The 14,209-nt window shown below is 50.1% G+C and overlaps 1 protein-coding gene across 2 annotated transcripts in view; it reads left to right on the top strand.

Annotated features, from left to right (window-relative positions):
- LOC122541334 (discoidin domain-containing receptor 2-like) overlaps positions 1-14,209 on the top strand; it is a 213,279-nt gene that overhangs the window by 34,512 nt on the left and 164,558 nt on the right. Inside the window, exon 1 of one of the 2 annotated variants that reach the window (XM_087979457.1) lies at positions 10,970-11,398. The exons of the other annotated variant lie outside the window; for it this stretch is intronic. The gene's annotated coding sequence lies outside the window, so the exon portion shown is untranslated. Of the gene's footprint in view, positions 1-10,969; positions 11,399-14,209 lie in introns of those variants that run through there. 2 annotated transcript variants of the gene reach the window in all.

Here is a 14,209-nt window from a genome sequence, read left to right as displayed (position 1 = left end):
CTAATCTAATCTAATCATATCCCATCTCTACATTTTGCAACGACCGACCAGGGAAAATGGTTTGTACAATCGGTCGAAGCTTGGAAATCTCGATTAGATCACATCTTGATCCCAAGGACAGAGCAGGATGTCGTGCTTGCAACCACAGATTATGTCAGGCAATCCAATGATCTTGACCGCACTAAGTAAATGAATTGAGGACACAGGATCCAAGGGGGGAGGGGAGCCACTGCATTCAGTGAGAGTCACCCACACAGAAACCAAGCAGACAGCAACACGGGTAGGCCAACTGATCCTGCCCTGCTGGTCAATACGACCATCCTGCTCAGTAATAATGTAAAGCCCAGAACTGCGGATGCTGGAAATCTGAACAAAGGCAGACAATTGCTGCAGAAGGGTTTCCTCTCTCTCTCTCTCTCTCTCTCTCTCTCCACAAACACTGCCAGCATCGTCTGTTTTCACTTCATCTAACCTGGGACCCTGTTCTTGCTCTCGCACCTTAGTTTTGATCCCTTTAGCCCGAAGAACTATATCCGACTCCTTCCTGAGGACATTCAATCGTTAGAATCCCCACGGCGTGGGAGCAGGCCATTCGGCCCAGTGAGTCCACGCCAACCCTCCAACCCAGTTCCAGTACTCCCGGTACCACCCCCCCACCCCACCTCCAACCCCTCCCCGGTAACCCTGCATTTCCCATGCCGAGGTTACAGTGGTGCTGGAAAAGCCCAGTGGGTCAGGCATCACCCGAGGAGTAGGAAAATCGACGTTTCGGGCAAAAGCCTTCATTCCTTCATTGTTTCATTCCTGCTGAAGGGCTTTTGCCTGAAATGTCGATTTTCCTGCTCCTTGAATGATGCCTGACCTGCTGGGCTTTTCCAGCAACACTCTAATCTAGACTCTGATTTCCAGCATCTGCAGTCCTCACTATTTCCCATGGCTAACCCACCTAACCTGCACACTTTCGGCAATTTAACATGGCCAATTCTGGTCTCCTTCATATTAGAAGGATGTTGTGAAAGGGCTCAGAAAAGATTTACAAGGATGTTGCCAGGGTTGGAGGATTTGTGCTACAGGGAGAGGCTGAACAGGCTGGGGCTGTTTTACCTGGAGCGTCGGAGGCTGAGGGGTGACCTTATAGAGGTTTATAAAATCATGAGGGGCATGGATAGGGTAAATAGACAAGATATTTTCCCTGGGGTCGGGGAGTCCAGAACTAGAGGGCATAGGTTTAGGGTGAGAGGAGAAAGATTTAAAAGGGACCTAAGGGGCAAATTTTTCACGCAGAGGGTGGTGCATGTGTGGAATGAGCTGCCAGAGGAAGTGGTGGAGGCTGGTACAATTACGGCATTTAAAAGGCATCTGGATGAATAGGAAGGGTTTGGAGGGATATGGGCCAAATGCTGGTAAATGGGACTAGATTAGGTTGGGATATCTGGTCGGCATGGACGGATTGGACTGAAAGGTCTGTTTCCGTACTCTATGACTCTAATTCATCCGGCCTGCAAATCTTTGGACTGTGGGAGGAAACCAGAGCACCCAGGGGGAACTCACACAGAGAATGTGCAAACTCCAACCAGACAGCCACCTGACAGTGGATTTGAACCCAGATCCCTTCCACCATGAGGCAGCAGCGCTAACCACTGAGCCACCGTGCCACCCCATTGTGGCCTTAGTCACTTCATGAGGCAGAGAATTCCTCTGGCTCACCGTCTCTGTGTGAAGAAATTTCTCCTCCTCGTCTTAGCCCTAACACGCCTCCAATGTCTCCTTACACAGTGATCCTCTGGTTCTGAACTCCCAGGTCATTGGGAAACATCCTTCCTATGTTTACCCTGCCTGATCCTGTTAGAATTTTGCGGGTTTCTGTGAGATATTCCCCCATCCCCTCGTTCTTCGAAATCCTCCCCCAGTGAATATCGCGCTAACTGCTCCAATCTCTCTTCATACACCAAGACCTGGCATCCCAAGAGAAACTGGGTCCGGCCGCATTGGGATATATATCCGTGGAGAGCGCGGAGGAAGTGAGTAATGAGATAGCCAAGTACTGTGGACGGTGAGGTGGATAATGGCGAACTTCAAAGTCAATTTGTGTAATATGCGGACACGCGGCAGATAAAGTATAATGCAGAGGAGTGTGAAGTGATTGATTTTGATGGGAAGAATGCAGAGAGAGAGAGAGAGAGAGAGAATCTCAAGGGTACAAGGTGAAAGGGTACAGACGGATCTGTGTGCATAAGTAATTGAAGAGAGCAGAACAAGTTGGGGGTGCAGTTAATAAGACATGCAGCATCCTTTATCAGTAGCAGTTTGAAGTAAGTTACATTGAACTGGAATAGCACACTGGTTTGAGCTGAACTGGAGCACTGCGCCCTGTTCTGGGTACCACTCTTTGGGGATTGGAGACGGCACGGAAAATATCCCTTAGAAATGCTCCAAGAATTAGATTAGATTAGATTACATTACAGTGAGAGGGCAAAGATTTAAAAGGGACTGTGGGGCAACCTTTTCATGCAGAGGGTGGGTACGTGTGTGGAATGGGCTGCCAGAGGAAGTGGTGGAGGCTGGTACAATTGCAACATTCAAAAGATGTTTGGACTGTTACATGGATAAGAAAGGTTTAGAGGGTATGGGCTGGTAAATGGGGTTAGTTTGGTTTGGGAAACCCAGTCAGCATGGACGGGTTGGGCTGAAGGGCCTGTTTCCGTGCTGTGTGACTTCAAGAGAGGGTCCATTTGATTGAAGGATTCAAAACGGTAAGGGTAAAAAGTAATTCGGGAGAAATAGCTCTCCCATTAGTGGAAAGTTCAATAACCGAAGGGCAGAGATTTTTCAAGTAATTACCGAAAGTTGCTGTGGCAACTTGAGGGGATGTTTGTTCACGCAGCGAGTGGCTGGGATCTGGAATGCGCTGCCTGAGAGTGTGTACACGGTGGGTTGTTTTTGAAACATGCGGCTGTGGGGCTGTTAGAGGTGAAGCAAACAGCGGAGTGTGGTGCAGTCCTGCAAGATCTCACCTGCTCCTGCTCAGGGGATAAACGTTCCGAGCATAATTAAAACCAGGGCACGCCCAAGCTAGTCCCATTCACCTCTGCTCTGTGTGGAGCTTCGGAATCTCCGGAGGAAATTGCTCGGCGGCGTTTGAATTCCGGAATGTGCTTTTGAAATGCATGTTCCCCAGCCTGCCTCCACATGCCCGCTGCGCATTGAAACGTTTGTGTACCTGGGCTGGGGCTGCCGTGTACGGTGGTGGAAAGGGTTTCTCGTGTGCTGGACTGATACAGGAGGAAGAAAGATGGGCCAGCATTTGCGCAGCGCCTGACACCGTCTCAGGACGGAGTGCTTCATGGCCAGTGCAGTGTATTGCAGAGAAGGTTGATGGGAGAGGTGTATAACGTTGGAGAGAGAGAGAGAGAGAGAGACAGTTGTTTCCCTTAGTTAAACCGGAGGGGCATTATTTTAACATTAAAAATCACACAACACCAGGTTATAGTCCAACAGGTTTATTTGGAAGCACTAGCTTTCGGAGCACTGTTCCTTCATCAGGTGGTTGAGGAGTATAAGGTCATAAGACACAGAATTTATGGCAAAAGTTGTCAGTGTGCTGTAACTGAAATTATACATTGAAAAAGACCTCCAAATCATTTTAAAGTGGAAGGCAGAAGGTTGAGAGGGGATTGGAACAGAATTAGCTTCATTCTCACGCTCACCGATGAGTGTGCAGAGAAAAGTTTCCACCTCTCCGCTGACAGTACCATCTTAGGTATAAGGTACCTGCGTGCAGTTTCTTCAATGCAAGTTCTTAGGGGAACAACAAATTTAGAAAAATAAAGAAATAAGAAATCCAGCGTTGTAGATCGCAGGAATAAATTGGATAAATAGGGAAAGGAAAGTTCAGAACAACAGTCCTTCAACCTACCGCACGCCTGCACCAAGCCCCCAGACCGCACCGCGCCTGATTCCAGTCCACACTGGGCCTGACTCCAGTCCGTGTGGGCCTTGACTCCAGTCCACATCGGGCCTGACTCCAGTCCACACCGGGCCTGACTCCAGTCTGCACTGGGCCTGACTCCAATCCGTGTGGGCCTGACTCCAGTCTATGTGGGCCTTGACTCCAGTCCATGTGGGCCTTGACTCCAGTCCACACCGGGCCTGACTCCAGTCCACACCGGGCCTGACTCCAGTCTGCACTGGGCCTGACTCCAGTCCGTGTGGGCCTTGACTCCAGTCCACACTGGGCCTGACTCCAGTCCGTGTGAGCCTGACACCAGTCTGTGTGGGCCTGACACCAGTCCGTGTGGGCCTTGACTCCATTCCACACTGGGCCTTGACTCCAGTCCGCACTGGGCCTGACCCCAGTCCACACTTGGCCTGACTCCAGTCCACGTGGGCCTTGACTCCAGTCTGTGTGGGCCTTGACTCCAGTCCGCACTGGGTAAAAACAATGACTGCAGATGCTGGAAACCAGATTCTGGATTAGTGGTGCTAGAAGAGCACAGCAGTTCTGGCAGCATCCGAGGAGCAGTAAAATCGTCGATTTTACTACTCTTTGGATGCTGCCTGAACTGCTGTACTCTTCCAGCACCACTAATCCAGAATCCAGTCCGCACTGGGCCTGACTCCAGTCCGCACTGGGCCTTGACTCCAGTCCACACTGGGCCTGACTCCAGTCCGCACTGGGCCTTGACTCCAGTCCACACCAGGCCTTGACTCCAGACCACGTGGGCCTTGACTCCAGTCTGTGTGGCCTTGACTCCAGACCGCACTAGGCTTGACTTCAGTTTGTGTGTGGCCTTGACTCCAGACCGCGTGGGCCTTGACTCCAATCTGTGTGGCCTTGACTCCAGTCCACATGGGCCTTGACTCCAATCTGTATGGCTTTGACTCCATACCACACTAGACTTGACTTCAGTTTGTGTGGGCCTTGTCTCTAGTCTACGTGGGCCTTAACCCCAGACCTCACAGGGCCTTGGCTCCAGACCATGTGGGCCATGACTCCGCTCTGCACCGGGCTTTGATTCCAGACTACACCAGGCCTTGACTCCGCTCTGCGCAGGGCCTTTAGAGTAGATTCCTTATCGTGTAGAAACAGGCCCTTCGGCCCAACAAGTCCACACCAACCGTCCGAAGAGTAACCCACCCAGACCCATTTCCCTCTGACGAATGCCCCTAACACTCTGGGCAATTTAACATGGCCAATTCACCTAACCTGTACATCTTTGGACTGTGGGAGGAAACCGGAGCACCTGGAGACACGGGGAGAATGTGCAAACTCCACAAAGACAGTCGCCCAAAGCGGGAATTGAACCCAGATCCCTGGTGCTGTGAGGCAGCAGTGCTAACCACTGAGCCACTGTGCCGCCCCAACTGGGGACTCCAGACTTGTGGGACTTGACTCCAGACTGAACCAGAGCTTGACTCCAGTTTGTACCAGCCTTGACTCCAGTCCGCGTGGGCCTTGACTCCATACCACACTAGGCCTTGACTCCGTCCCACACCAGGCCTTGACTCCACCACACTAGGCCTTGACTCCATACCACACTAGGCCTTGACTCCGTACCACACCAGGCCTTGACTCCAGACCACACTGGGCCATGACTCCAGACTGCAACGGGCCTTGACTCCATACCACACTAGGCCTTGACTCAGTACCACACTAGGCCTTGACTCAGTACTACACTAGGCCTTGACTCCGTACCACACCAGGCCTTGACCCCAGACCACACTGGGCCTTGAGTCCACAGACCTTTCGGTCCAACTCATCCATGCCGACCAGATATCCTAACCTAACCTAGTCCCATTTGCCAGCATTTGGCCCACATCCCTCTAAACTCTTCTTATTCATATACACATCAAAATGCCTTTTAAATGTTGTAATTAAATTAGATTAGATTAGATTAGATTAGATTACTTACAGTGTGAAAACAGGCCCTTCGGCCCAACAAGTCCACACCGACCCGCCGAAGCGCAACCACCCAGACCCATTCCCCTACATTTACCCCTGCACCCAACAATTTAGCATGGCCAAGTCACTTGACCTGCACATTTTTGGACTGTGGGAGGAAACCGGAGCACCCGGAGGAAACCCACGCAGACACGGGGAGAATGTGCAAACTCCACACGGCCAATCGCCTGAGGCGGGAATTGAACCCAGGTCTCTGGCGCTGTACCAGCCTCCATCACTGTTGAAATATTGCATGCAATTCTGGTCTCTTTCCTATTGGAAAGATGTTGTGAAACTTGAAAGAGTTCAAAAAAGATTTATAAGGATGTTGCCAGGGTTGGAGGATTTGAGCTACAGGGAGAGGCTGAACAGGCTGGGGCTGTTTTCCCTGGAGCGTCGGAGGCTGAGGTGTGACCTTATAGAGGTTTACAAAATTATGAGGGGCAGGAATGGGTAAATAAGGAAAGTCTTTTCCATGGGGTCGGGGAGTTCAGAACTAGAGGGCATAGGTTTAGGGTGAGAGGGGAAAGATATGAAAGACATCTAAGGGGCAATTCTTTCACGCAGAAGATGGTACGTGTATGGAATGAGCTGCCAGAGGATGTGGTGGAGGCTGGTACAATTGCAACATTTAAGAGGCATTTGGATGGGTATATGAATAGGAAGGGTTTGGAGGGATATGGGCCGGGTGCTGGCAGGTGGGACTAGATTGGGTTAGGATATCTGGTTGGCATGGACGGGTTGGACCGAAGGGTCTGTTTCCATGCTGTTCATCTCTATGACTCTCTGACTTCCTCTGGCAGCTCATTCCATACATGCACCACCCTCTGGGTGAAAAAGTTGCCCCTTACATCCCTTTAAAATCTTTGCCCTCTCGCCTTAATCCTACGCCCTCTAGTTATGGACTCCCCATCCCAGGGAAAAGATTCACCCTATCCGTGCCCCTCATGATTTTGTAAACCTCTATAAGGTCACCCCTCAGCCTCTGATGCTCCAGGGAAAACAGCCCCAGCCTGTTCAGTCTCTCCCTGTAGCTCAAACCCTCCAACCCTGGCAACATCCTTGTCAATCTTTTCTGAACCCTTTCAAGTTTCACAACATCCAATAACAGCGAGACCAGAATTGAATGCAGTATTCCAAAAGTGGCTTAAGCAATGTCGCAACATGATCTCCCAACCCCTATACTCAGTGCTCTGACCAATAAAGGAAATCATTACCAAACACCTTCTTCGCTATCCTATCTACCTGCGACTGCACTTTCAAGGAGCTATGAACCTGTACTCCAAGGTCTCTCTGTTCAGCAACACTCCCTAGGACCTTACCATGAAGTAACTGTGACACACAGGAATGGAAAGTCATCTCCTTTCGCTGGAGATATATTGGAAAGCCAGAATGTGATCAAAAACTCTGATAGGAGGTAGAAAGTGGAAGTTCCCTATCTTCATTTTCTTTTTAACCTTGCGAAACCATTGGCTTGGGGCTGATGTTGACAGAGCAGTGCTGACAGCTGCTTGGGTGTTCATTCCAAACCAACATTAAGGGCTTCGTTCAGACCTGCAGCAGACTCAGACACGAAGCCAGTAATTATTTACTTTAGAGTAGAAGACAGAGGAGCAACAGTAGGCCATTCAGCCCTTCAAAGCTGCTGAGCCGTTTGATGAGGTTAGATTAGATTCGATTCCCCTACAGTGTGGAAACAGGCCCTTCGGCCCAACAAGTCCACACCGACCTTCCGAAGAGTAACCCACCCAAACCCCTTTTCCCTCTGTCTAATGCTGCGAGCACTAAGGGCAATTTAGCATGGCCAATTCACCTGACCTGCACATCTTTGAACTGGACTGTGGAAGGAAACCGGCACAGAAACGGGGAGAATGTGCAAACTCCACACAGACAGTCACCCGAGGTTGTAATCGAACCTGGGGCCCTGGTCCTGTGAGGCAGCGGTGCTAACCACTCAGCCACCGTGACACCCAAAGCCTACTGCACCTGGTATTCCCAGACAGTCTCCCATCCAAGTACCAACCAGGACCGAGTCTGCTTAGTTTCCGAGGTCAGACAAGATCAGGTGTTTTCAGATCAGTATGGCCAGAACTGTTACTGTCAAAGATCACAGCCAGTCTTCTACATCCACGCCATTTCATTGCAAGGTCCCTCTACCCTTTAATACGGAAAAACATCTCCATTTCTGTATTGAATATAGTCGATGACTGAGACTCTGCGACAGAGAATTCCACATTTTCATGACCTTCTGAGCAAAGAAATTCCTCCTCCTTTCTCCAAGGTGGCTTGCCCCTTATCCTGATCTCTTCGTTCTGGACCCAACCCCTCCCTCCCCTGTTGATCCCTGTGAGAATTATCCCCATTTGAATGCAATTCTTTTCGTTAATCCAGTCAGGGGATGTGGGCGTCGGCTTTCCAGGCAAGTGTTTGCGGCCCGTCCCTAGTTGCCCCCTTGAGAAGGTGGTGGAGAGCTGCCTTCTTGAACCGCTGCAAGTCCCTTTGCCTGCCGCCCCTCCCTGGCGTGCGATGGAATAACGTAAAGCCAGTCTCTGTGACCTAAAACAGGCGTTGAATTGTCGTTAAACGACCCAGTTGGGTCGCGTAGAATCCCTACCGCGTGGAAACAGGCCCTTCAGTCCCAACAAGTCCACACCGACTTTCCAAAGAGGATTCCGTCCCCAAACCCATTCCCCTCCCCTCGTACTCTATATTTCCCCCTGACGGATGCACCTAACCTACACATCCCCTGAACAATTTAGCACAGCCGATCCACCCTGACCTGTACATCTTCGGAATGTGGGAGCAAACCGGAGCACCCGGAGGAAACCCACGCAGACTCAGGGAGAGTGCGCAAACTCCACACAGACAGTGGCCCGAGGCTGGAATCGAACCCGGGTCCCTGGCGCCATGAGGCAGCAGCGCTAACCAGTGAGCCACCGTGCTTGCCCACGTCCTCTGAACAAGGAGATCTGCCATGCTGACCTGGTCAGGCCTTCCTGTGATTCCAGACCCACAGCACCCTGCCACGCGGGCAGCAATGGCCAGCAGTACCCACATCCTGTGAAAGATTAAAGGAGGCCAGCTATCTGCACTGTTGTCAGACAGGGTGAGCTGCAGTTCCAGTCACTGAATCTTCACAGTTGAATCTCTTCACTGCTAGGAGCTCAGTGCAGTGGGCTCTGCCCCGCGTGTTAAATTGTTAATTTGATTGTGGGTCAGGGATTTCCTTCTCTGAAGCACGGTGGCTCAGTGGTTAGCACTGCTGCCTCACAGCGCCGAGTTCGATCCCCGTGGCCAGCGACTTGCCCGTGTGAAGTTTGCACGTTCTCCCCGCGTCTGCGTGTTTTTCATGCGGGTGCTCTGGTTGTCTCCCGCAAAGCCAAAGATGCGCGGGTTAGGCCTTGCTAAATTGCCCACTGCGTTCAGCGATGTGTAGGCGAGGTTACATGGGTCAGCAGGAATGTATAAACAACAGGGTAGGGGAATGGGTCTGGGTGGGTTACTCTTCCGAGGGTCGGTGTGGAGTTGTTGGGCCGAATGGCCTGTTTCCACACTGTTAGGGATTCTTCAAAAAAAAACCCAGATGGGTTTCGCAACAGGTTTTACAGCGCTGTCACTGAGACTATTCCATCCAAAAACTGGCGGGATTTGAACCTGCATGGAGCAATGGTCTAGGCTTCTGGATTGCCAGCCCGGAGACAGTATCCCCTGCGGGATACGGGGAACGCATTTTAGGACTGAGATGAGGAAACATTTCTTCACCCAGAGAGCGGTGAGTCTGCCAAAGAAGGCGATTGAGGCCAACGCAGTTTCACGAATGAGTTAGATTTCGTTCCTCAAGCTGGAGAGATCAAAGGGAACGGGGAGAGAGTGGGAAACAGGTTCTGGAGTTGGAATGTCAGTCAGGAGCACACTGACTGGTGGTACTGGCTGGAAGGGCCGAATGGCCTACTCCTGCTCCTATTTTTGTATGCTTCTATGGGACACTGGGTGCTGCAGGTGACAATTCAGGTGATATCGTGTATTTACTTTTGGTTTCGACAGAAGCCAGGCATGTTTCGGGGCAAGTTCCTAAGCAAGGGAACACAAATACCTGCTTATAATCTCTTCCAACCTTGTGTAGAAGGTACAAAAGCTTAAATGCACGTGCCAAAACTTTTAAGAACTTCCCCGTTGTTATTGGACTTCGGAATGGACCGCTCAAATTTTAAATCTAATGTTGATCTCGCTCTCTGTGCACCTTCTCTGCAGCTGTAACAGGATATCCCTCGCTCTGTTCTATTAGCCTGATGCACTCTGTATGGTGTGATTTGCCTGTATTGCAGGCAAAATCAAACTTTTCACTGTGCCTCGAGATGTGTGACAATAATAAATCAAATGTACAGATATATATGGTCGAGGGTTTGACGTTTGCCAGTCCCATCGCCATAATTAACCACGGCGTTGAAGAAAAACTTACATAGCCTGGGTCAAAGCCAGAGTTGGTTTAACCAGAGGGTTTGGCGTTTCATTCGAAACTTGGCTTTCTGGGAACAACAGCCCTCTTGTCTGTAGCTTGTCCAAGGCAATAAACTGAACAAACTGGTTTGGGCTTTCCCTGAACAATCACTTTGTTGAGTAACGGTTGAAGAAATGTCATGGGGGGGAGGGGAGGGGAATCCAGAATTGGCTCCCAGGGAAACTTCACGTCCTCTTTATTATATTCTGGGCCAATGACAATGTCTTAGGCAAACGTTACCGACACACAGATTACCTGCTCATTTCTCAGCTTTGCGAGATCACATGGTACATGCTGGCTTATGACATCGGAAACTTGCCCTTACCCACCGTCTGCAAATGGGGTGTCAACGTCCCATGTCACCTCACAGGTGAGGCAACGCCGAGCGACAGGGAGAGGGATTATCACAGGCGCACCGAGACTGTCAAAGACATTTGGCAAAACTCATGGCCAGAGCTTTCCAACAAGCACCAAGAAGCCGCAGGGCTGGGTGGTGAGAAGGGCACTACCCGTCAGATCCTTCATGTACGCCCGGACTGTCTGCGCCACTGCACGCTGCCCTTGAAGTGGCTGCGGGTGCGGGTGCAGGGGAGCGGAGGAGGGTACAGGCTATCGTACATCTCCCTCTGGAGTGTGCCTTTGTAAAGGGAGTCTGGAGGGAGGTGCAGTGGTTTATGTCGAGGTTTGTCTCGAGGAGCTCCTTGACTCCGTTCTCCCTGGGACACACACCGAGACAAACATCGACTGTGCCTGGAGGACCGTCACCTCAGTGAAAGACGCTCTTTGTTCTGCCCGAAACTTGTCGGCCTTCCAGAGCAAGGAGTTGACCCCGACTGAGTGTTGCAGACTGGCACATCCCAAGGTCCAGGACTACGCGCTGAGGGACACACTGAAGCTTGGGGCAGCTGCTGCCAAGGGGCAGTGGGAAAAGACCATCGTCTGGGGTCTTCCTACTGAAGGTAAATGGGGGTCCCTTCAGTTATCGGACCCTCCCAGTGCCTCAAATGTATGAAATTGTCTCTTGCATGAGTAGGAAATGCCTTTGGTTTGTTTTGGAACTGCAGGGAATGTCAAATTGCAATGATTATACAAAAACTGTGCCGAACTGTGCATGTAGATAAAGATTTTTAAAATTAATTTACTTTTACGCAATAAAACTAAAGCTCAGTCAAAGAAGGCATTTTTAAGATCTGACTTACAGAGGAGGAGAGAGACGGAGAGGTTGAGAGTGGGTAATGTAGAGCTTAGGACCCAGGCTTGACCATGAAAGCTAGAGCGATTAAAATCAGGAGGCTAACATAAGATGCCAGAATTGGAGGACAGAACTGTTTGATTGCGTCTAGAGTGCTTGAGGCCCTCCTGACATTGTCAGAGATACTTGTTATACACTAAGTATGAGTCTGTTGTTGTGTAGCCCACAGCTCTGGTTGGTGTAACTGCCAGTGAGGCTGGTGCAGAACGCTCCATTACCACCGATAACAGTCCCCGGGAGCCCCGTGACATGGTCTGGCAACTATATTTATAGAACACTTGAACTTAATGCCCAGCGGATTGATAGAGTTCTAATTTGGGGACTGCAGATAAGCAGACTGTGACAGCCAGTCCTTCAGATAAATTCCACTGAGCTCTCCCTGGCGTTTATGCTTTTGTCAAGTTCCCCGGCGTGGGGATCTGAAGCACTTGACAACAGTGTGTGGCGGGAGACTGAGATTCTCACCTCGGAACGAGTGTCAGTCCCGTTAAGTGCAAGGCAAGGGGATTAACCCTCCAAAGTAGTTTCAGTCGTGGTGTTACACTCGATTGAGATTTTATCGTCACCTGTGCAGGAGTACGGTGAAAAGTGTATAATATTGTCACACACAGCACCAACTTAGGGACAACGGTATCTCAGGTACAAAATACTGAGGTACAAAGTAATTAAGGAAGCAGAGTTCAAAAAGTTGAGCATTACCTTCATAGAGTAAGTAGAAAAATAAAGAAATAAGATAAAACTTAACATTCAAGTCCATCTTAATTTAGGAGCAAAAGATCTTGGGATGGCGGTCCCCACACTGGGACCAAATGATCTGGGTTCAAGTTAGGAGCAAAGGATCTTGGGATGGCGGTCCCCACACTGGGACCAAATTATCTGGGTTTAAGTTAGGAGCAAAGGATCTTGGGATGGCGGTCCCCACACTGGGACCAAATGATCTGGGTTCAAGTTAGGAGCAAAGGATCTTGGGATGGCGGTCCCCACACTGGGACCAAATGATCTGGGTTTAAGTTAGGAGCAAAGGATCTTGGGATGGCGGTCCCCACACTGGGACCAAATGATCTGGGTTTAAGTCCAACTGCCCTGCAGGCATGTCACAATAGGTGCATTGAAAACACTAATTATTATTGTTGTTATAACAAAAAAGGTCTGGATTCTCAATTGACAGTTGGGGTTCAAGGGAGGAGTAAGCAGGACAATGGATTTGAGGCTGCGGTGAGACATGAGCATTTTGAATGGCAGAGGGGCCTGGTGCCAATTCATGTTTTCAAAGGGCCTAAAGAAAATGCAAGATTTACAAAGGTGACACTTGGGGGGGGTAGGGGGGGTGGAGTATACCTACCAGGGGAGGGTGGCCAGATGGAGTCTCCACATTCCCCTTGAAATGTGGAGGCTGAGGGGGTCACCTAATGGAAGTCGTTATGAAGACTTGGATACAGAGAGAGAGAGAGAGAGAGAGACAGTGTCCTCTCTTGTTTTTTAATTCATTCCGGGGACATGGATGATCGGGCCAGTATTTATTCCCTAATTACCCAAAGGTTAGCTGAGAGTCAGCCCCATTGCAGTGGGTCTGGAGTCATATGTAGGTCAGATCAGGTAAGGATGACAGATTTCCTTTCCTAGGGGACCAGATAGGCTCCCCCCCCCAACAACAACAGCCAACATTTGTTAATCCCCAACTTGTATTGAACTCAAATTCCACTACCTCCGTAGTGGGATTTGAACCCAGGCCCTTGGATTTGATAATCCAGTGATAATACCACTAGGCCGTAACTCCCTTGACAACATAACTGGAGGCCACCTAGACAATGTCGAAGAAACCCAACAGGGTCAATCTTGAAACCGTCTAACCCCTAGTGTGAGAGACAAGAACTAGGGGACACCATTTTTTTAAAAAATGGCTCTCCCATTTAGGATGGAGAGGAGGAGAATTCCATTCTCCAGAGGGTTATGAGTCTGTGGAATTCTCTTCCACAGACAGCATTGAGTACTTTTTAAGACAGACAAGAGTGGACTGTTGACTGACAAGGAAGTCGAAGGGGCAATGTCAGGGAAAGTGGAATTGAGTCTAAAGTCAGATGAGAAATGATCTTGTCAGACGGTGGGGCAGGGTTGAAGGGCCCAAATGAGTCCATTTCCTGTTTCACTGTCAGCACAATGACGTGACTGAGATTTTCGGCAGGAGCTGAGGGAAGGGGGGGGTGCCCTTGTTGGGGAGTTGAGGGCAGAATCTCAGAGTGAGGAGTTCACACAGAGTCCTTCCAGTGTGGAAGCAGGCCATTCATCCCACACCGGCCCTTCGAACAGCTTCCCATCTAAATACCCCCTCCCTACCTCCCTGTGACCCTAAAGCAGAGATTAAAAGGGACGTTCTATTGCTCTCAAAGGGCAGTGAGTGTTTGGAATTCCCTACCGCAAAGGGCGACATAGTCAAGTATGTGCGAGGTTCAGGTGACTGGATTTGTGGTCTTGGGGGAATCCAGGGTTATCAGGTTAAGGCAGGAATATGGACTTGAGG

The sequence above is a fragment of the Chiloscyllium plagiosum genome, unplaced genomic scaffold, assembly GCF_037043375.1.
Source record: "Chiloscyllium plagiosum isolate Xiang-an unplaced genomic scaffold, Cpla_swu_hap1 HiC_scaffold_35, whole genome shotgun sequence".
Taxonomy (NCBI): Eukaryota; Metazoa; Chordata; class Chondrichthyes; order Orectolobiformes; family Hemiscylliidae; genus Chiloscyllium; species Chiloscyllium plagiosum.
This window is presented reverse-complemented; position numbering and strand designations above follow the sequence as displayed.